The 21,222-nt window shown below is 39.5% G+C and overlaps 1 protein-coding gene and 1 non-coding gene across 2 annotated transcripts in view; both read left to right on the forward strand.

Annotated features, from left to right (window-relative positions):
• Positions 1-21,222, forward strand: part of PGM5 (phosphoglucomutase 5) — a 200,328-nt gene that overhangs the window by 79,742 nt on the left and 99,364 nt on the right. The window lies entirely within an intron of this gene.
• Positions 2,316-2,449, forward strand: LOC123326613. Its single transcript, XR_006541206.1, has one exon. It is a non-coding gene; the product is annotated as a U4 spliceosomal RNA (small nuclear RNA).

A 21,222-nucleotide genomic window follows, 5' to 3' on the forward strand; every position in this document is an offset into this window, starting at 1 on the left:
CCGCATGTGCACATATAGCTAGAGTTTTGGTAAGTGTTGGATTTATTTTTGGCCACCCATAGCTGGTTTCATTATCCCAAATTTATTCTGATGAGCAGATTCTTTCAAACTTCTCCATTTCAGCTCCTATTTAGAAAGTGCCTGTGTGTAATTTTCACTATACCTCTGTTGACTGGCTTTTAGGCAGGCATGCTAATTCCCATTTCCCCTGAGCCAAGATCATGTCTTCTGTTTCAACTGCAAGCTAATAACCTGTCAGGAGTATGGAAATATGTATCTGGAGTTCGTGATTCTGCACAGAATCAGGATTTCCAAGAGCAGCCTGTGAGAGGAAACTCTGCTCCATGCTTCTCATTTTTAAATGTTGGCTCCTAATGTGCATTCAAATCAACTGCAGGAGACCCCGTTTCCTCTGGAAGTTGCTAGCTCTATCTTTCACGTTCTGCAATCTCATAGGCACATACATCCAATGAAATGTATGGAATTTCTATGAGTATTTGTGTTTTGGAGAGTGCTCCCCATAAAATCACGACCACATTACCGGGGAGATGACGTCCATGGTGCAGTGCTGGGTTCAGATACCGGTTCTGTTACATACTGGTTGGGTGATCTTGGGCAAATCTAACCTTTCTGTCTTTTGCTTTCCTCATCTGCAAAATGAAGATGAAAATTGTCTTGGTTTCAGTTCTTCCAGTGATCCAAGGTATATGGATGGAATATTTCAGTGTCTGCTCCAGTAGTTGTACTATTATAAGGACTGTACCAGCCTTGTTATACGTTTTATGTGAAGTTAATACTCTAAAGCATGTAGAACAGCTCCTTGCACATAGTAAGCTTCCAATAAGTATTGTTTACCATTATTACCTTAAGGATCTCAAGAAAATATTAATTCTCTGCCTCTGATAAGAGACAGAGCTCTGTTTAAACTAAATGCATGCCCATTGTGTGAAGTTGTGTTTTTTTGTCATTTCTAAGCAGTAAAGACAAGCACATGTTGAAAACAGCCAACCAACCAACTAATCAACCAACCAACCAGAATATCAACTCAGAGTCTAAAGTGGTAGAGTGACTCTTAACTGTACTTCCCAGTAAGACAAAATTCATAAAACACAAACATATCAGAGAGTTAATCCAAACTTCCAGTTGATAACGTCCCTTCAAGCAGTATCTGTTGCTCTTATATCCCACAAAAGACAAAACTCACTGCCTGACAATGGTCTTTGTCAGTCTTTTTTTTTAAAGATTTTATTTATTTATTTGACAGAGAAAGACACAGCGAGAGAGGGAACATAAGCAGGGGGAGTGGGGGAGGGAGAAGCAGGCTTCCCGCCGAGCAGGGAGCCCGATGTGGGACTCGATCCCAGGATCCTGGGATCATGACCTGAGCCGAAGGCAGACGCTTAACGACTGAGCCACCCAGGCGCCCTTTGTCAGTCTTTTTAAAGTCAAAAGAAACAAATGTATTTTGGAATGAATAGTATACTAGGTGGTGAAAAATGTCCTCATGTACAATTTTTCATTGGTTCCTATGAGTTACAGTGTCTTAGATTAAAGAGCACACATTCTCGTTGTCCCTACATCTGGAGAAGAACAGGCCACAGTTTTTCTCAGGCCTCTATCCCAGGGTTTAATAGCTGTCATTGTTTAAAATCTTAGAGATAATCTACACTGTTGCAATTTGAGACAATTTCTTTTTATCCTGTTTTCCACACCCATCCTTTGAACGAGAGCCAGGTATGGACGTGAACCTCACAATCCTGTTACACAAAGAAGAATACCAGTGATCTAGACTACCACTCAATGTTTTTGTTGCTGGGAGGAGGAACAGTATCTGGGTTGGTTATTGTTGGTTTTATTCTCTTAACAACTTTGGGCTTTCTTTGAAAGGCAAAACCCAGTTGAAAAACTTGTTATCTTTTTTTTTTTAATTAGAGAGAGAGGGGGAATTAGGGCAGAGGGAGAAGGAGAGAGAGAGAATCTTAAGTAAGCTCCATGCCCTTGCAGAGCCTAATGTGGGGCTCGATCTCATGACCCTGAGATCATGACCTGAGCCAAAGTCAAGAGTCAGACGCCTAACTGACTGAGCCACCCAGGTGCCCCAACTTTCTCATTATAAGGGAAATCTCAGATTTGCTTTCCCATACCTAGAAGTGTATGTACTTGGGTTCTCCATATCTTGTTACTTTTATGATCAGAAATAAAGATAGCCAGAAAGTTTGAAAACTTTTAGGCAATTGTTCTTTTTTAATCAGATGATTACTTTCTTATTTAATTGTTTCTTTGAATTTAAGTTGTCTTTTGAACTTAGAGTAATCAGCTTTGCACTGAGGCAGTATCATAGCCAAACAGGTTTATCTGAGGCATGATTATTGCTAATTGAAATTAGAGTAGTCAACCATAATTTGCATGTATGCATCAAAAATTTAAACTTTCTCAATATATAGTTTTTAGCAATAAATTTTACATCATGGCTCTTTTTTCCCTCCAGTTTTATAGAGATATAATTGACATGCAACATTGTGTAGCTTCAGGTACAAATGTTATGATTTGATATCCAAATATTTTAAGAAGTGATGACCACAATAAGGTTAACAAATCTATCACCGCACATACTTACCACTTTTTGTGTGTTTGGTGAGAACTTTTACGATCTGTTCACTTGGCAACTTTCAAATATAGCACTACCCTATGACCCAGCAATTGCACTACTGGGCATTTACCCCAAAGACACAGATGTAGTGAAAAGAAGGGCCATATGCACCCCAGTGTTCATAGCCGCAATGTCCACAATAGCCAAACTGTGGAAAGAGCCAAGATGCCCTTCAAAAGATGAATGGATAAAGAAGATGTGGTCCATATGTTCAATGGAATATTACTCAGCCATCAGAAAGGATGAATATCCAACTTTTGCATCAACCTGGATGGGATTGGAGGAGATTATGTTAAGTGAAATAAGTCAAGCAGAGAAAGTCCATTACCATATGGTTTCACTTATTTGTGGAACATAAGGAATAGCATGGAGGACATTAGGAGAAGGAAGGGAAAAATGAAGGGGGGGAAATCGGAGGGAGAGATGAACCATGAGAGCCTATGGACTCTGAGAAACAAACTGAGGGTTTTAGAGGGGTGGGGGTTGGGGGATGGGTTAGCCCAGTGATGGGTATTAAGAAGGGCATGTATTGCATGGAGCACTGGATGTTATATGCAAACAGTGAATCATGGAACACTACATCAAAAACTAATGAGGTACTGTATGATGACTAACGTTAACATAAAAAAATCAAATATACAATATAATATCATAAACCATAGTCACCATGCTGTACATTCCATCCTCAGAACGTATAACTGGGATGTTTGTACCCTTTGACCACCTTCCCCCATTCCCTCTCCCTCACACCTCCCACCCCTGGCAGTCACCGATCTATCTCTGTTTCTGTGAGTTCAGTTTTTTTAGAGTCCACATATAAGTGAGATCATAAAATATATATCTTTCTCTGACTTACTTCATTCAGCATAACACCCTCAAATTTCATCCATCTTGTTGCAACTGGCAGGATTTCCTACTTTTTTATGATTGACTAATATTTGTGTGTGTGTGTGTTTTCTTGATCCATTTGTCTGTCATTAGACTCTTTTTTTTTTTTTAAGATTTTATTTATTTATTTGACAGAGAGAGACAGTGAGAGAGGGAACACAAGCAGACAGAGTAGGAGAGGGAGAAGCAGGCTCCCCTGCTGAGCAGAGAGCCCGATGCGGGGCTCGATCCCAGGACCCTGGGATCATGACCTGAGCCGAAGGCAGACGCTTAATGACTGAGCCACCCAGGCGCCCCTGTCATTAGACTCTTATATTGTTCCCAGGTCTTGGCTACTGTAAATGGTGCTATGGTGAACATAGGAGTGCAGATATCTCAAGATAGTGATTTCATTTCCTTCCGATTAATACCCAGAAGTGGAATTGCTGGATCACATGGTATTTCTGTTTTTAATTTTTTGAGGAAACCCCATGCTGTTTTCCATAGTAGTTGCACCAGTTTATATTCCTACCAACAGAGTACAAGTGTTCCCTTTTCTCCACATCCTTACCAGCACCTGTTATCTCTGGTCTTTTTGATAACAGCAATTCTACCAGATGTGAGATAATATATCATTGTAGTTTTGATTTGCATTTTCCTGATGATTAGTGGTGTTTGTCAAGCAGCTTTTCATGTACCTATTGGCATTTGTATATCTTCTTTGGAAAAATGTCTATTCAGGACCTTTACCCATTTTTTAATGGGGCTGTTTGTTCTTTCACTATTGAGTTTTATGAGTTCCTTACATATTTTGGATATTAACACATTATCAGATACATAGTTTGCAAGCATTTTCTTTCATTCCTTTGGTTCCCTTTCGATTTTAATTGTGGGTTGTTTTTTTTTGTTTTTTTGCTGTGCAGAAGTAGTTTAATTTGCTATATTCCCATTTGTTTATTTTTGCTTGTGTTGCTTGTGCTCTTGGTGCCATAGCCCAAAAAAAAAAAAAAAAAAAAAAAAATCATTGCCAAGACCAGTATAAAGGGACATTTTCCTTGTGTTTTCTTCTAGGAGTTTTATGGTTTCGAGTCCTCCATTTCAAGTGAATTTTTGTGTTTTAGGATAGGTGTCCAGTTTCATTTTTTTACATGTAAATATCTAGTTTTCCCAACACTATTTATTGAAGGGATTGTCTTTTCCCCATTGAGTATTTTTGACTCCCTTGTTGACCATATATTAGTTGACCATGTACGCATGGGTTTATTTCTGGGCTCTTGCTTCTGTTCCTTTAGTCTATGTGTCTATTTTCATGCCAGTTCCATACTGTTTTGTTTACTATAGCTTTGTAATATAGTTTGAAATCAGGAAGTATGATGTGTCCATCTTTGTGGGTTTTTCCCCCCCTCAAGACTATTTGGCTCTTCAGGGTATTTTGTGGTTCTATAAGAGTTTTATTATTGTGTTTTCTATTCCTTTGAAAAATTCTATTGGAGTTTTTTTTTTTTTTTTAAGATTTTCTTTCTTTTTTTTTTTTTTTTAAGATTTTATTTATTTATTTGAAGAGAGAGAGATAGCGAGAGCAGGAACACAAGCAGGGGAAGTGGGAGAGGGAGAAGCAGGCTTCCCACCGAACTGGGAGCCCGATGTGGGACTCGATCCCAGGACCTTGGGATCATGACCTGAGCCGAAGGCAGACGCTTAATGACTGAGCCACCCAGGCGCCCTCTATTGGAGTTTTGACAGGGATTTCATTGAATCAACAGATGGCTTTGGATTGTATGAATATTTTAACAATATTAATTCTTCAGATCTATGATCATGGAGTATCTTTCTGTTTATTTGTGCCTTCTCCAATTTTTTTCATCAGTGTTTAATAGTTTTCAGTATACTTATAGTTTTTACTTGCTTGGTTAAATTTGGTTCTAAGAATTTTATTCTTTTTGATGCTGTTATAAATGGAATTGTTTTTGTTATTTTTTAGATAGTTTGTCATTAATGTATAGAAACACAACTGATTTTTGTATGTTAATCTTGTAGTTTTATTGAATTCATTGATTAGTTCTAATAGTTTTTTGGATTAATAGTTTTTTTTTTTTTTTGAGTCTTCAGGGTTTCCTATATATAAGATCATGTTATCTGTAGAGACAAGTTTACTTCTTCCTTTTTTATTTGGATGCCTTTTATTTCTTTTTCTTGCCTCATTGCTCTGGCTGGGACTTCCAATACTCTGTTGAAGAAGAGTGGTTAGAGTAGGCACCCTTGTCTTGTTCCTGATCTTAGAGCAGAAGCTTTCACCTGTTCACTGTTGAGTGTGATGGTAGCTGTGGGCTTTTCATATATGATCTTTATTATATTGAGCTATATTTCTTCTATACTCAATTTTTTAAGAGTTTATATCATGAAAGAATGTTGAATTTTGCCAAATTCTTTTTCTGCATTTTTGAGATGGTCATATTATTTTTTAATCTTTCGTTATATTAGTGTGATGTATCATATTGATTGATTTGCATATATTGAACTTCTTTGTATCCCAGGGATGAATCCCACTTGATCAAGGAGGGGTGTATGATCCTTTCAATATGCTGTTGAATTTGGGTAGCTAACATTTAGTTGAGTATTTTGTATCTGTATTAATTGGGGGTATTGGTCTGAGGTTTTATTTCTTGTAGTGTCCTTATGCAGCTTTGGCATCAGGACACTGCTTGCCTCATAAAATGAATTTGGAGTGTTTCCTTCTCTTTAGTTTTTTTGGAAGAGTTTGCGAAGGATTGGCATTAATTCTTCTTTAAATATTTGATGGAATTCACCAGTGAAATAATCTGATCCTGAGCTTTCTTTGCTGGGAGGCTTTTGATTACTGAGTCAATCTCCTAACTTGTTGGTCTGTTCACATTTTTTATATCTCCTTGATTTAGTCTCAGTAGGTTGTATGTTCCTAGGAGTTTTTCCATTTCTTCTAAGTTGTCCAATTTGCTGGCATAAAGTTGTTCACAGTAGTCTCTTACGATCCTTTGTATTTCTGTGGTAGCAGTTGTAATGTCTCTTTTTTTATTTCTGATTTTATTGATTTGAGTCCTCTCTCTTGCTTTCTTGGTGAGTCTAGATAAAGTTTTATCAGTTTTGTTTATCTTTTCAAAGAACATTTTTTTTTAAATTTTATTTTATTATGTTATATTAGGCACCATACAATACATCATTAGTTTTTGATGTAGTGATCCACGATTCACTGTTTTCTTATAACACCCAGTGCTCCATGCAATACGTACCCTCCTTACTACACGTGTATCAGCAGGCTAACCCATCCCCCCACCCCTCTCCCCTCTAAAACCCTCAGTTTGTTTCTCAGAGTCCATAGTCTCTCACGGTTCATCTCTCCCTCCAATTTCCCCCCCTTCATTTATCCCTTCCTTCTCCTAATGTCCTCCATGCTATTCCTTACGTTCCACAAATAAGTGAAACCATATGATAATTGACTTTCTCTGCTTGACTTATTTCATGTAGCATAATCTCCTCCAGTCCCATCCATGTTGATGTAAAAGTTGGGTATTCATCCTTTCTGATGGCTGAGTAATATTCCATTGTATATATGGACCATATCTTCTTTATCCATTTATCTTTTGAAGGGCATCTTGGCTCTTTCCACAGTTTGGCTATTGCGGACATTGCTGTTATGAACATTGGGGTGCATATGGCCCTTATTTCACTACATCTGTGTCTTTGGGGTAAATACCCAGGAGTGCAATTGCTGGGTCATAGGGTAGCTCTATTTTTAATTTTCTGAGGCACCTCCACTCTGTTTTCCAAAGTGGCTGTTCCAACTTGCATTCCTACCAACAGTATAAGAGTGTTCCCCTTTCTCCACAACCTCTCCAACATTTGTTGTTTCTTGCCCTGTTAATTTTTGCCATTCTAACTGGCGTAAGGTGGTATCTCAATGTGGTTTTGATTTGAATTTCCCTAATGGCTAATGATGATGAACATTTTTCATGTGTCTGTTAGCCATTTGTATTTCTTCTTTGGAGAAGTGTCTGTTCATGTCTTCTGTCCATTTTTTGAGTTGATTATTTGCCTTTTGGGTGTTGAATTTGAGATGTTCTTTATAGATCTTGGATACCAGCCCTTTATCTGTAGTGTCATTTGCAAATATCTTCTCCCATTCTGTGGGTTGCCTCTTTGTTTTGTTGACTAATTTCCTTTGCTGTGCAGAAGCTTTTTATCTTGATGAAGTCCCAAAAGTTCATTTTCGCTTTTGTTTCCCTTCCTTTGGAGACGTGTCTTGAAAGAAGGTGCTGTGGCCGATGTCAAAGATGTTACTGCCTATGTTCTCCTCTAGGGTTTTGATGGATTCCTGTCTCACATTGAGGTCTTTCATCCATTTTGAGTTTATCTTTGTGTATGGTGTTAGAGAATGGTCGAGTTTCATTCTTCTGCACATGGCTGTCCAATTTTCCCAGCACCATTTATTGAAGAGACTGTCTTTTTTCCATTGCATAATTTTTCCTGCTTTGTCAAAACTTATTTGACCATAGAGTTGAGGGTCCATATCTGGGCTCTCTATTCTTTTTTTTTTTTTTTTAAGATTTTATTTATTTATTTGAGTCAGAGAGAATGAGAGAGAGAGAGAGAGCACATGAGAGGGGGGAGGGTCAGAGGGAGAAGCAGGCTCCCTGCCGAGCTGGGAGCCCGATGCGGGACTCGATCCAGGGACTCCAGGATCATGACCTGAGCCGAAGGCAGTCGCTTAACCAACTGAGCCACCCAGGCGCCCTGGGCTCTCTATTCTGTTCCATTGGTCTATGTGTCTGTTTTTGTGCCAGTACCATGCTGTCTTGGTGATCACTGCTTTGTAATATAGCTTGAAATCGGGCAACGTGATGCCCCCAGCTTTGTTTTTCTTTTTCAACATTTCCTTGATGATTCGGGGTCTTTTGTATTCCATACAAATTTTAGGATTGTTTGTTCCAGCACTTTGAAAAATGTCATTGGAATTTTGATCAGGATGGCATTGAAGGTATAGATTGCTCTGGGTAGCATAGACATTTTAACAGTGTTTATTCTTCTGATCCATGAGCATGGAATGTTTGTTCATCTTTTTGTGTCTTCAATTTCTTTCATGAGTGTTCTGCAGTTCGGAGAGTATAGATCCTTTACCTATTTTGTTAGGTTTATTCCGAGGTATCTTATGGTTTTTGGTGCTATTGTAAATGGAATCGTTTCTCTAATTTCTCTTTCTACAGTTGCATTGTTAGTGTATAAGAAAGCAACTGATTTCTGTGCATTGATTTGGTATCCTGCCACATTACTGAATTGCTGTATGAGTTCTAGTAATTTGGGGGTGGAGTCTTTTGGGTTTTCCACATAAAGTATCAGGTCATCTGCGAAGAGAGAGAGTTTGACTTCTTCTTTGCCAATTTGAGTACCTTTTATTTCTTTTTGTTGTCTGATTGCTGTTGCTAGGACTTCTAGTACTATGTTGAACAATATTGGCAACAGTGGGCATCCTTGACATGTTCCTGATCTTAAGGAAAAGGCTCTCAGCTTTCCCCCATTGAGGATGATATTCGCTGTGGGTTTTTCATAGATGGATTTTATGACCTTGAGGAATGTTCCCTCTATGCCTATACTCTGAAGCTTTTTAATCAGGAAAGGATGCTGCATTTTGTCAGATGCTTTTTCTGCATCAATTGAGAGGACCATATGGTTCTTCTCTCTCCTCTTATTAATGTGTTCTATCCCATTGATTGATTTGCGAATGTTGAACCACCCTTGCATCCCAGGGATAAATCCCACTTGGTCGTGGTGGATGATCCTTTTAATGTATTGTTGGATCCTATTAGCTAGGATTTTGTTGAGCATTTTGGAATCCATATTCATCAGCGATATTGGTCTGAAATTCTCCTTTCTGATGGGGTCTGTGCCTGGTTTGGGGATCAAGGTCATGCTGGCCTCATAGAATGAGTCTGGAAGCTTTCCTTCTGTTTCTGTTCTTTTTTTTTGAAACAGCTTCAGGAGAATAGGTATTATTTCTTCTTTGAATGTTTGGTAGAACTCCCCAGAGAATCCATCAGGCCCTGGACTCTTGTTTTGGGGAGGTTTTTGATCACTGCTTCAATCTTGTTACTGGTTATTGGCCTAATCAGGCTGTCAATTTCTTCCTGTTTCGGTCTTGGGAGTTTATAGGTTTCCAGGAAGGCATCCATTTCATCCAGGTTGCTCAGCTTATTGGGATAGAGTTACTGATAATAATTTCTAATAATTGTTTCTGTCTCCTTGGTGTTAGTTGTGATCTCTCTCCTTTCATTCATAATTTTATTAATTTGGGTCCTTTCTCTTTTCTTCTGGATAAGTCTGGTCAGTGGTTTATCGATCTTATTAATTCTTTCAAAGAACCAGTGTCTAGTTTCGTTGATCTGATGTGCTGTGCTTCTGGTTTCTAATTCATTGATCTCTGCTCTCATCTTAATTATTTCTCTTCTAATGTGTGGCTTAGGCATCGTTTGTTGCTTTTTCTCTAGTTCTTTAAGGTGTAGAATTAGTTGGTGAGTTCAGGATTTTTCTATTTTTTTGAGTGAGGCTTGGATGGCTGTGTATTTCCCCCTTAGGACTGCCTTTGCAGTATCCCATAGGTTTGGACTGATGTGTTTTCCTTCTCATTGGTTTCCATGAATTGTTTAAGTTCTTCTTTGATTTCCTGGTTGACCCAAACATTCTTGAGCAGAGTGGTCTTTAGCTTTCAAGTGTTTGAATTTCTTCCAAATTTTTTCTTGTGATTGAGTTCCAGTTTTAAAGCATTATGGTCTGAGAATATGCAGGGAATAATCTCAGTCTTTTGGTATCGGTTGAGACCTGATTTGTGACCCAGGATGTGTCTATTCTGGAGAAAGTTCCATGAGCGCTGAAGAAGAATGAGTATTCTCTTGTTTTAGGGTGAAATGTTCTGTATATATCTATGAGGTCCATCTGGTCCAGTGTGTCATTCAAAGCTCTTGTTTCTTTGTCGATTTTCTGCTTAGATGTTCTGTCTATTGCTGAGAGTGGAGTATTGAGGTCTCCTACAATTAATGTATTGTTATCAGTATGACTATTTTGGTTAACTGTTGGCTTATGTAGATGGCTGCTCCCGTGTTGGGGGCATACATATTTACAACTGTTAGATCTTCTTGTTGGATAGACCCATTTAAGAACGATATAGTGCCCTCCCGTGTCTCTAACTACAGTCTTTAGTTTAAAATCTAATGTGTCTGACATAAGAATTGCTACCCCAGCTTTCTTTTGAGGTCCATTGGCATGGAAGATGCATCTCCATCCCTTCACTTTCAGTCTGGATGTATCTTTAGGTTCAAAATGAGTCTCTTGTAGACAGCATATGGATGGGTCCTGTCTTTTTATCCAATCTGCAACCCTGTGCCGGTTTATGGGAGCATTTAGGCCATTCACGTTGAGAGTGATTATTGAAAGACATGAATTAATTGTCATCATGTTGCCTGTGAAGACCTTGTTTGTATAGATTGTCCCTGTAAATTTCTTTTCTATATCACTCTTGGGGTCTTTCTCCTTTTATAGAACCCCCCCTTAATTTTTCTTGCAGAGCCGGCTTAGTGGTCACATATTCTTTCAGTTTCTGCCAATCTTGGAAGTTCTGCATCTCTCCATCCATTCTCAATGACAGCCTTGCCAGATAAAGTATTCTTGGCTGCATGTTCTTCTTGTTTAGTACCCTGAATATGTCTTGCCAGGCCTTTCTGGCTTGCCAGGTCTCTGTGGATAGGTCTGACGTTATTCTGATGTTCCTCCCTCTGTACGTAAGGAATCTCTTCCCCCTAACTGCCCTTAAGATGGTTTCCTTGAGGGGCGCCTGGGTGGCTCAGTTGTTGGGCATCTGCCTTCGGCTCAGGTCATGATCCCAGGGTCCTGCGATCAAGCCCTGCATTCGGGCTCCCTGCTCCGCAGGAAGTCTGCTTCTCCTCTCCCACTCTCCCTACTTGTGTTCCCTCTCTTGCTGTGTCTCTCTCTGTCAAATAAATAAATAAATAATCTTAAAAAAAAAAAAGATGGTTTCCTTGGTTCCAAGATTTGCGAGTTTTACTATTACATGCCGGGGTGTTGACCTGTTTTCCTTGATATTGGGAGGGATCCTCTCTGCCTCTAGGACACAAATGTTTGTTTCATTCCCCAGATTAGGGAAGTTCTTAGCTATGATTTGCTCAAATATATCTTCTAATCCTCTCTCTCTCTCTACCCCCTCAGGGATTCCAATAATTCTGACGTTGGAACGCTTCAGGGTGTCACTTATTTCTCTGATTCTATTTTCATGGATTCTGAGTTGTTTTTCCCAGGCCTCCTCTTTTCCCTTTTTCTCTATTAAATGGTCTTCAGGGTCACTAATTCATTCTTCTGTCTTGCTTACCCTAGCTGTTAGATCATCTAGATTAGATTGGATCTCATTGATAGCATTTTTAAGCTTTGCCAGTTCAGCTTTCATTTCTGCCCTTAGAGACTCTATGTCGCCATTAATTGATTTCTCCATTCTAGCTGTTGTCTTCACAATTGCTAGCCTGAATTCCACCTCCGACACCTTGGTTATATCTGAATCCATTTGTATCTCTGTGGCATAAGTCATAGTCTCTGAGTCTTTCCTATTTTGGGGGTTCCTCCTCCTAGTCATTCTGTTGAGGGGTGGTTGAGGGAATGTATAGAGTCCAAATTATTGACCACAACCCAAGCAAGATGCACCTGTTTTCTAGGGACTTTAGGGTTGCTGTCCTCTTGTTCTCTCAGCCTGTCTTCTGGGGGACAGGCCTGTCACACTGGTACCCAGGCAACCCTGTTTGGGGAGAGTTGCCCTGCCCCCTTTGGGGGGGGGATGGGCTCAGTGAAAACTGTTTTTTGGGGGCTTTTGTTCTCTGGCGGCTTTCCCTGGTGGCTTTCCATGTCTCTTCTGAGAGTCAGAGCAGAAGAGAGCATTTCCAACCCTCTGCCTCAGAGCAGGGAGATTGCATTCTGATTTTCAGTGAGCTCTCCAGGCCACACTATCTCCGGTTTTGTCTGTGCTGCTATAAACTGCAGTGTGCTGGGTTGTGCACCTCTCAGCAGCGCTTCCAGTCCTTGCCTCCCATTCAGGGAATGTCTCTGCCCTTTGTGCTTCTAAAACCGCCAGCCACCCCCAGTTCGCACGTGCAACCCCACCGCTCAGGGTGTCTGTCCGGGGGGCTGCCCTAAAGTCCTTCCCCCGCCACTACCAGTCTGCGTGTCTGTGCCCTGTCCCCAGCGCGGGAGGCTGTCACTCACTGGCGGTGTAGGATCCCTATGGCTGGGCTCCCTCCACCTTCCATTTATCCTCCGATATCTGCCCGCAGAATCACGGCTCCCCACTTCGTACCTCGGAACCAACCGCCTGCGATATTTTGTCTGTAGAGATCCAGATCTATCTTCTTACATCTCAGGCTGATTTCGTGGGTGTTCAGAGTGGTCTGGGATATCCGGCTCAATTCTGGGGACTGGTTGGAATACAGTCCCCTATTCGTCTGCCATCTTTTCCCCCCAAAGAACCAACTCTTAATTTTGTTCATCTTTTCTATTGTTTTCCTATTCTCTATTTCAGTTATTTCTGCTTTAATCTTTATTATTGCCCTCCTTCTGCTAACTTCAGCCTTCATTTGCTCTTCTTTTTCTAGTTCCTTGAGCATAATCTTAGGTTGTTTATTTGAGAGCTTTCTTCTTTCTTAGTGTGTGCATTTGTAATATAAACTTTCATCTTAGAAATGCTCTTTTTGCCTCCCATGTTTTGTGATGATTCTTTTCTATTTTTGTTTGTCTCAAGACATTTTTAAATTTTTCTTTTGATTTATTCTTGATCTAGTGGTTGTTCGATAACATGTTGGTTAATTTTCATGTATTTAAGAATGTTCCAGCTTTCCTTCTTTTACTCATTTATACTTCCATATCACTGTGAAAACTATACTTGATATAATTTCTATCTTCTTAAATTTCTTTGGACTTGTATTGTAGCCTAACATGATCTGTCCTGGAAAATGTCCTGTGTGTGTTCTAGAAGACCATATATTCTACTGCTGTTGGGTCGAATGTTCTATATATATCTGTTAGGTCGATTTGGTCTATAGTGTTGTTCAAATCTGCTGTTTTCATATTGATCCTCACCTTGGGTCTTATAGAAACAATTTTATGAGTATCATACCTGCCTGTTCTAGAATGTATTAGAGCCTGAATAAATTTTGTCCTTAATGTGATCGAATGTCAGGGCAGTGTGACATTCAAAGAAACAACGAAAAGCAAATGAAAAGTGGTTCTATATTTTGCTTGCAGTTCTCAGAACATATTAAAAGGGATCAATATACAGATCCTAGCCATCTTTCCTAAGATTCTTATTACCCTACTACTTTCTCATTGCTGGAGCCCACGTGGAGCTTCTCTTCTCCACTTTCTCTCTTCCACAACTATTCCCCAGTGCTCCCCGCTCTTTTTTTACCTGTTGGGGTCCTACCTCTTTCTTCTTATTCTCCTGAATCTGTGTCACAGGAATGCAGCGATTAAGTTGGCAAGAGAAAAAAATCCCTTAAGAGGGTGGGCAAAGAGGAGACACTAAGCAGGCAGCGACAATATTATCTTTGCTGGGGAGCAGAGGCCTCAAGTGTTCATAGTGAGACCAGGAATACTCAATAATAAATTTTGTCTGTGTCTCAAAAGCATTTTTAAAAAGAACACAAGGATTTAATGCAGCTATTAAAGTTCTTGCTTTGCTTAGCTTAGGGTAAGCTTTCCAAAAGTGGCAACCTGCCCACAGTTCTCAAGCCCATGGCATTGGAATGTGAGCTTGGAGAAACCTCAGGTAATACACTTAAAATATTCTTCTACAATTATAACAGATATGGGGGGGGTGGAATGTACAAGGGAGAGTCAAAGTCTATTCTACTTCATAAGGAGGGTGGATTTTCTAGGACATTGCTGTGGTTTTTCAGAATTTCCCTCTAGGAATAGATAAAGGAGGCAGCTGGTTGGAAAGGAAGCACTAGGGAGAATGAAAATTGGGTTTGAACCACACTTAATGTAAGATGGAGAGAATATCATTTTCCACATCAAAAAGTGGTGGGGTGATAATGGCTGGAGATCACTGCAAAGCCAAAGCCTCCCCATCCAGTGCACCCCTGGGAACCCCCATTGCTCATTTGTGAGCTGTTTGCAGCCCAGGAACCTTTCTTGCATGCATTGTGCCTTAGGTTATTGGCATATTGCATGGGTTATTTTATTATTCTTGAGGGGGTCTTTTTGTTTTGATGCTTTTGCTTTTAATTTTTTATTTTATTTTTATTCTTATGTTAATCCCCATACATTACATCATTAGTTTTAGATGAAGTGTTCCATGATTCATTGTTTGTGCATAACACCCAGTGCTCCATGCAGAATGTGCCCTCCTCAATACCCACCACCAGGCTAACCCATCCTCCCACCCCCCTCCCCTCTAGAACCCTGTTTGTTTTTCAGAGTCCATCGTCTCTCATGGTTCGTCTACCCCTCCGATTTCCCCCGCTTCATTCTTCCCCTCCCGCTACCTTCTTCTTCTTCTTTTTTTTTTCTTAACATATATTGCATTATTTGTTTCAGAGGTGCAGATCTGAGATTCAACAGTCTTGCACAATTCACAGCGCTTACCAGAGCACATACCCTCCCCAGTGTCTATCACCCAGTCACCCCATCCTTCCCACCCCACCCCCCACTCCAGCAACCCTCAGTTTGTTTCCTGAGATTAAGAATTCCTCATATCAGTGAGATCATATGATACATGTCTTTCTCTGTTTGACTTATTTCACTCAACATAATACCCTCCAGTTCCATCCACGTCGTTGCAAATGGCAAGATCTCATTCCTTTTGATGGCTGCATAATATTCCATTGTATATATATACCACATCTTCTTTATCCATTCATCTGTCGATGGACATCTTGGCTCTTTCCACAGTTTGGCTATTGTAGACATTGCTGCTATAAACATCGGGGTGCACGTACCCCTTCGGATCCCTACTTTTGTATCTTTGGGGTAAATACCCAGTAGTGCAATTGCTGGATCATAGGGTAGCTCTATTTTCAACTTTTTGAGGAACCTCCATACAGTTTTCCAGAGTGGCTGCACCAGCTTGCATTCCCACCAACAGTGTAGGAGGGTTCCCCTTTCTCCGCATCCCCGCCAACATCTGTCGTTTCCTGACTTGTTAATTTTAGCCATTCTGACTGGTGTGAGGTGGTATCTCATTGAGGTTTTGATTTGGATTTCCCTGATGCCGAGCGATATTGAGCACTTTTTCATGTGTCTGTTGGCCATTTGGATGTCTTCTTTGGAAAAATGTCTGTTCATGTCTTCTGCCCATTTCTTGATTGGATTCTTTGTTCTTTGGGTATTGAGTTTGATGAGTTCTTTATAGATTTTGGATACTAGCCCTTTATCTGATATGTCATTTGCAAATATCTTCTCCCATTCTGTCGGTTGTCTTTTGGTTTTGTTGATGCTTTTGCTTTTAAAAATCCCTTTCTATATAACCACTATTAACAGTGTTCTGTGGCCTTTCAAACATTACATATACACAGAGTTTTAATTTGTGTTTTTAAACAAACAAAAATGAGGTCATACTTGCACTTTGATTTGAAAATTTCTTCTTTTTTCACATTATAGTTGTCATGAATATCCATGTCAGAATATTTAAGTATACTATATTCTTTTTAACAACTGTTTATCTCATTGCATGATGATAGAATCTTGTGCTCAGTCATTCCCATATTGTTGGATATGTAGGTTACTTCCAACTTTTCACTCTCCACATAATGGTGCAATGAATATCCTGTGAAGTGAGGGAAGTGGAGCAGATGATAATCTCTGAGTTCCAGTGGACCATGAACCTTATATTTGCAGATTGATGTTGCCCAGTTTCAGAGGATTATTTAGGGCTGTTCCAAACCAATATAAAAATCTGCTTTTCTTTCTTTTTTTTATTTTTTAATTTTATTTATTTATTCATGAGAGACGGAGAGAGGGAGAGAGAGAGAAGCAGAGGGAGAAGCAGGCTCCCAAGGAACAGGGAGCCTGATGCGGGACTCGATCCCAGGACCCTGGGATCATGACCTGAGCCGAAGGCAGATGCTTAACCACCTGAGCCACCCAGGCACCCTAAAAATCTGCTTTTCTAAAGATTGTCAGCAACAAACTAATTTAAGTTCTCCTGATTGAACTTTGATTAATAAACAAATCCATTAACTCCCCACAGAAGATTCTTTTGAGACATTTAGGCTGTAAATTTTTCTTTTAGGGCTTTTTGAAAGCTGAGAGACACTACTGAACAAACTTCCATTTTGGCTAGATTTTATTTGTCCAGTTCAAATCAGTTTGATAGCAAATCACATCAGATTTTGATGTGTTTATGTGTGCCCTTAAACATTCCCCAGTACTTGGATAGGGCACATTTGACTTGTTGGCCAATGAGCAGATTTGGTTTAATCAAGTTCCAAGTTAGATATAGCACATGTGATAGTGATCTTTTATCTAAAGTCTATGTTTTCCTCACTGAACCTTGGAAAAATCAAATACATAAATAAAATGGAGAGGTTGGGAGAGATGTTGGTTTGGTTTCTTTCAACCTTCTGCTTACTGAAGGCTCAGAGCCAAAAGAAGGAGAAACATAGAGTAATCGGGATTTTAAGGTTTACTTGCCTAGCTGAATGAGTCTGTAGATGTCTGGAACCATCCTCTGTAAAATATAGTATTTACCAGCTCTTACAAGTCTTTTAAGGAAACAATCCTGGTTCAACACAGTAAATATAAAGTGTAAATCTGAAATCTGTTCAAACAAATACAGGTATGGTTTAGAATATGCATCAGTAGATTACTTTTAGGCCTACTATACAAAAGAGTATATAAATAATCTGTGTGCTACTTAGCCACGGTACAAAACCTGGTGTTAGACTTTTGATCCCTCTGTGATGTTGGATCCTAATCAGGGTGAGTATGCATCACAAATAAGTTATTGCTACTTATATGCCAAAGAGTGGTAGTAATTTGATTTTTATAAATGAACTTGAGCCCTAATGGATTAGTCCAAGGATGGACAACCAGCTCAGTGTGGCCTATTCACAGACTGGTCATTATCCTTTGAAATAGAGCAAAAAGCTCTTCACAAACAGGGAATACCAACATTATCAGATTCTTTTTAATAATCTTGAATTTAGTCTTTCAATATGTAAGAATCCTCCTTGAGCAGGAGCAGAAGCTTGTAGGTCCTGAGGTAGTCATTATGGTCATGAGTGGGGAGAAGTTACAGGTAAGCAAGAGTAATGAGAAAACAGAACCTACAAGGTAAAGTTTAGATGTGCATATCAATGGAAAATGAGGAAGCCAGTGAGAAGGAGAGGTGACAAGCCACATGACAAGCCATATACTCTCCTTGGATTCTGAACAACATATGTTTCTGAAGCCAGGTTGTTCAGTGTTTCCCTAGATTTCTTTTAGGCATTGGCCTCATGGTTGAAATTTCTGTGTTCTCATTCTCAAGTGTATTCTTACTAACTACTTCGTCCTGCAAAATCCTACCTTATTATTTGAGATAACTTGAGTTGAGACTTTGTTCCTTGCAACCAGAAAAGCTAAGTTAAAAACTTTCTTTATTTAACTGTGAAGAAACCAAGGTTTAAGGTCATAGTTTAGTAACTTAAGGGGCTGGAATTCAGAGCTGTACTTATATGGCCCAAACTTTTTAACTCTGTGCCATGCATGATATATTTCCAGACACATTCAGGTGTTTAACTTTGATAGCAATATGCTCTCACCAATTAAGTGAACCAGTTTGGAACTAAGTGTAAATTAAATGAAATTCATCTGTATTAATGAGTGTCTTCACTAAAGTTAAAATATGGTGTTGTATTATTGATAATAATTAAGAACAGGTTTATATATGAAAATGTTTATAGCGTACATTTCACTTCATTAGCCTCGTCAGGTCACATTACTTTGAAATTAAAGTCAAATGAGACATGTCACATACTCTTCAGTGACTTGCAAATTAAAAATTCTTGGCAACAGAAATTCATCATAATTTTTTGAGTTTTCTCTTTTACTAAATTCCTCCCCTTGTTTCATTTACTCTTGTTCTAGGAATAATTGTTTGGAGCATAGTGGAGGCTGCCCCCCAATAAAGGATAGTGTATGTGGGGAAAAGGAAGTTTAACAAGTTCCATGAAATGATATGCCTTAAAAAGGAGGGGTTCTTAGTAATACCTCAGGAAGCCCAGTTCACGGGCAAGTCTATAAGTTGGTGAATATTTCTTTCCAAAAGGTGTCATATTTTACACATGTTGCTATACCACAAAGTTTCCAAACAATGAATAGTTTTGTGACATGTAAGGGATCTCTAGGTATCTCAAGGATAGAGACCAAATTTTTCAAGGGATATGTAAATGAACCCACATCCACACATGCATACATATACTATATACGCACAACCAAATTCTAGAAGGGCTACCAGTTTTTCTCTAGACCCAAAAGTAGGAAACTGATACCCTGCAGTTTTATTTTTTAATTATTTTGCTGACATTTAAAATTGGGAAATTTTATGTAAAAAAATGTTAATGTTTTATTGAAAAATTGCCATCTGGCTCTCCTGGGCCTGCATTCTCCTATAGGAATAATTGTTTGGAGCATAGTGGAGGCTGCCCCCAACAAACGTGGACTCTCTAGCTCACTATTGTCCCCATCATTCCCTGGTGTCATAGGTCCAACTGACTGCTTAACATACACGTTATGTATGTGGCCAGTGGAGGCATTTGAATTTGCAGGCTTTGATTAAGAACCCAGAGTTCTTAAGCATTGGCCATTACCAGAGTTGATCTAGGGTAGAATCTGAGCAGCTGCAGGTAGTCTTCAGCTGCTTGACTTTATTCTAAGAAATGCCTCTAACTGCAGATGTGCATCTAACATTTCCTGTGGTGCTTCCCCCAAATCTACATTTTGTCTCCCACTTCTCAGCTCCCCAACTTAACTCCTACTGGAGTAGATCCAGTAGGTCTGGTGTGGAGCCAGGGAATCTGAATGTTTAAAAAACTTCACCCGGGGCGCCTGGGTGGCTCAGTTGGTTAAGCGACTGCCTTCGGCTCAGGTCATGATCCTGGAGTCCCGGGATCGAGTCCCGCATCGGGCTCCCTGCTCGGCAGGGAGTCTGCTTCTCCCTCTGACCCTCCTCCCTCTCATGCTCTCTGTATCTCATTCTCTCGGTCTCAAATAAATAAAAATAAAATCTTTAAAAAAAAAAACAAAAAACTTCCCCCTTGCTTCCAATTTTTAATAAGATGGAGTAAGCTCACCCTATCCAAGCTGCCTTCTGCTGAATGCAGCTATAAAGCCTGGACAGACACGCAGAACAGCTATTTGAGGACTTTGTTTGAAACGCAAATAATAGCAGATTGGGGAAGAAGACCAGGACTTAAAGTACCATCAAAGTAGTGATGAGTTTACCTTTTATGTGTGTATACTACCCTCCAGCTTGACCTCAGTGCAGTCTGGAACCCAGAAGTCAACATCAGCATGGATAGAACACCAGGAAAAGTTCTCTAGTTCAGAGAGAGAGTGAGGAAATTTCCCATTTTTCTTTTCTTTTTTTTCCCTTTCTTTTCTCCATCTGTTGTGCCGTAGTTCTCAAGCAGTCCTGGGGTAGCAGTGGCAGTAGGAGTAAAATGGCTGGCAGGAACCCCAAACTTGAAGTAGTTCTGAGAGAGTTGAGAAAAACATCATTGCTTCTCCTCAGCCCCCTGTCTTCCCACCACTTGGCTCTCCCTCCTCACAGAAACAGGGGCAGGCATGGGAAGTGTATGACAGAACAGAATAAATAAAGCCCCAACTTACTTGTCAGAGTACCAGAAAGAACCCCAGGGAAGCTGGAAAGTTTCAAAAGAGAGGATGGATTCAGGGGAAATTATTAAAGTTATTTACGAAGTACTAGGCTCATTCCTTAGCTGAGCATGCGCACGTCTGACCCTAAACTGTATACATAGATGTTGAGAACTCTGCTGCAAAGTCTTTGAAAACCAAAATTATGTTGGGTTAATTTACTAAAAAGACGTAACAATCCTAAATGTATATGCTCCTAAGAACAGAACTTCAAAGTACATGAAACAACAATAAATAGAACAGGAAGGAGAAATAGAGAAATCTAGAATTATAGTTGGAGAGGAGACATCAATAATCTCTCAGAAGCTTATAGAATAGACAAAGACAGATTAGACAGAAAATCAGCAAGGGTATGGAAATACTGACGAACATTATCTATCAACTGGATCTAACTGACATTTATAGAACACTCTAATCATCAGCAGAATATGCATTCTTTTCAAGTGCATGGAACATTTACCAAGGTAAATCAAATCCTGGGTCATTAAAACAAACAAAAATAACAAAGTATAAAAGAGTCAAAACCATTCAGAAGTATGTTCCCAGACTGTAAAGGAATTAGACAAAAATTGATTACAGAAAAATAACAGAAAAATCTCTAAACACTTGGAAATGAAACAACATGCTTCCAAGTAATCTGTGGGTCAAAAAGAAACTTCTGAGGAAAATTAGAAAATATTTTGAACTAAATTAGAATGAAAATACAACTCATAAAAAATTGTGGGATGCAGACAAAGTAGTACTGAGGGGGGAAATTGTATCAACAA

Source organism: Neomonachus schauinslandi, chromosome 13 (genome assembly GCF_002201575.2).
Source record: "Neomonachus schauinslandi chromosome 13, ASM220157v2, whole genome shotgun sequence".
Classification (NCBI taxonomy): Eukaryota; Metazoa; Chordata; class Mammalia; order Carnivora; family Phocidae; genus Neomonachus; species Neomonachus schauinslandi.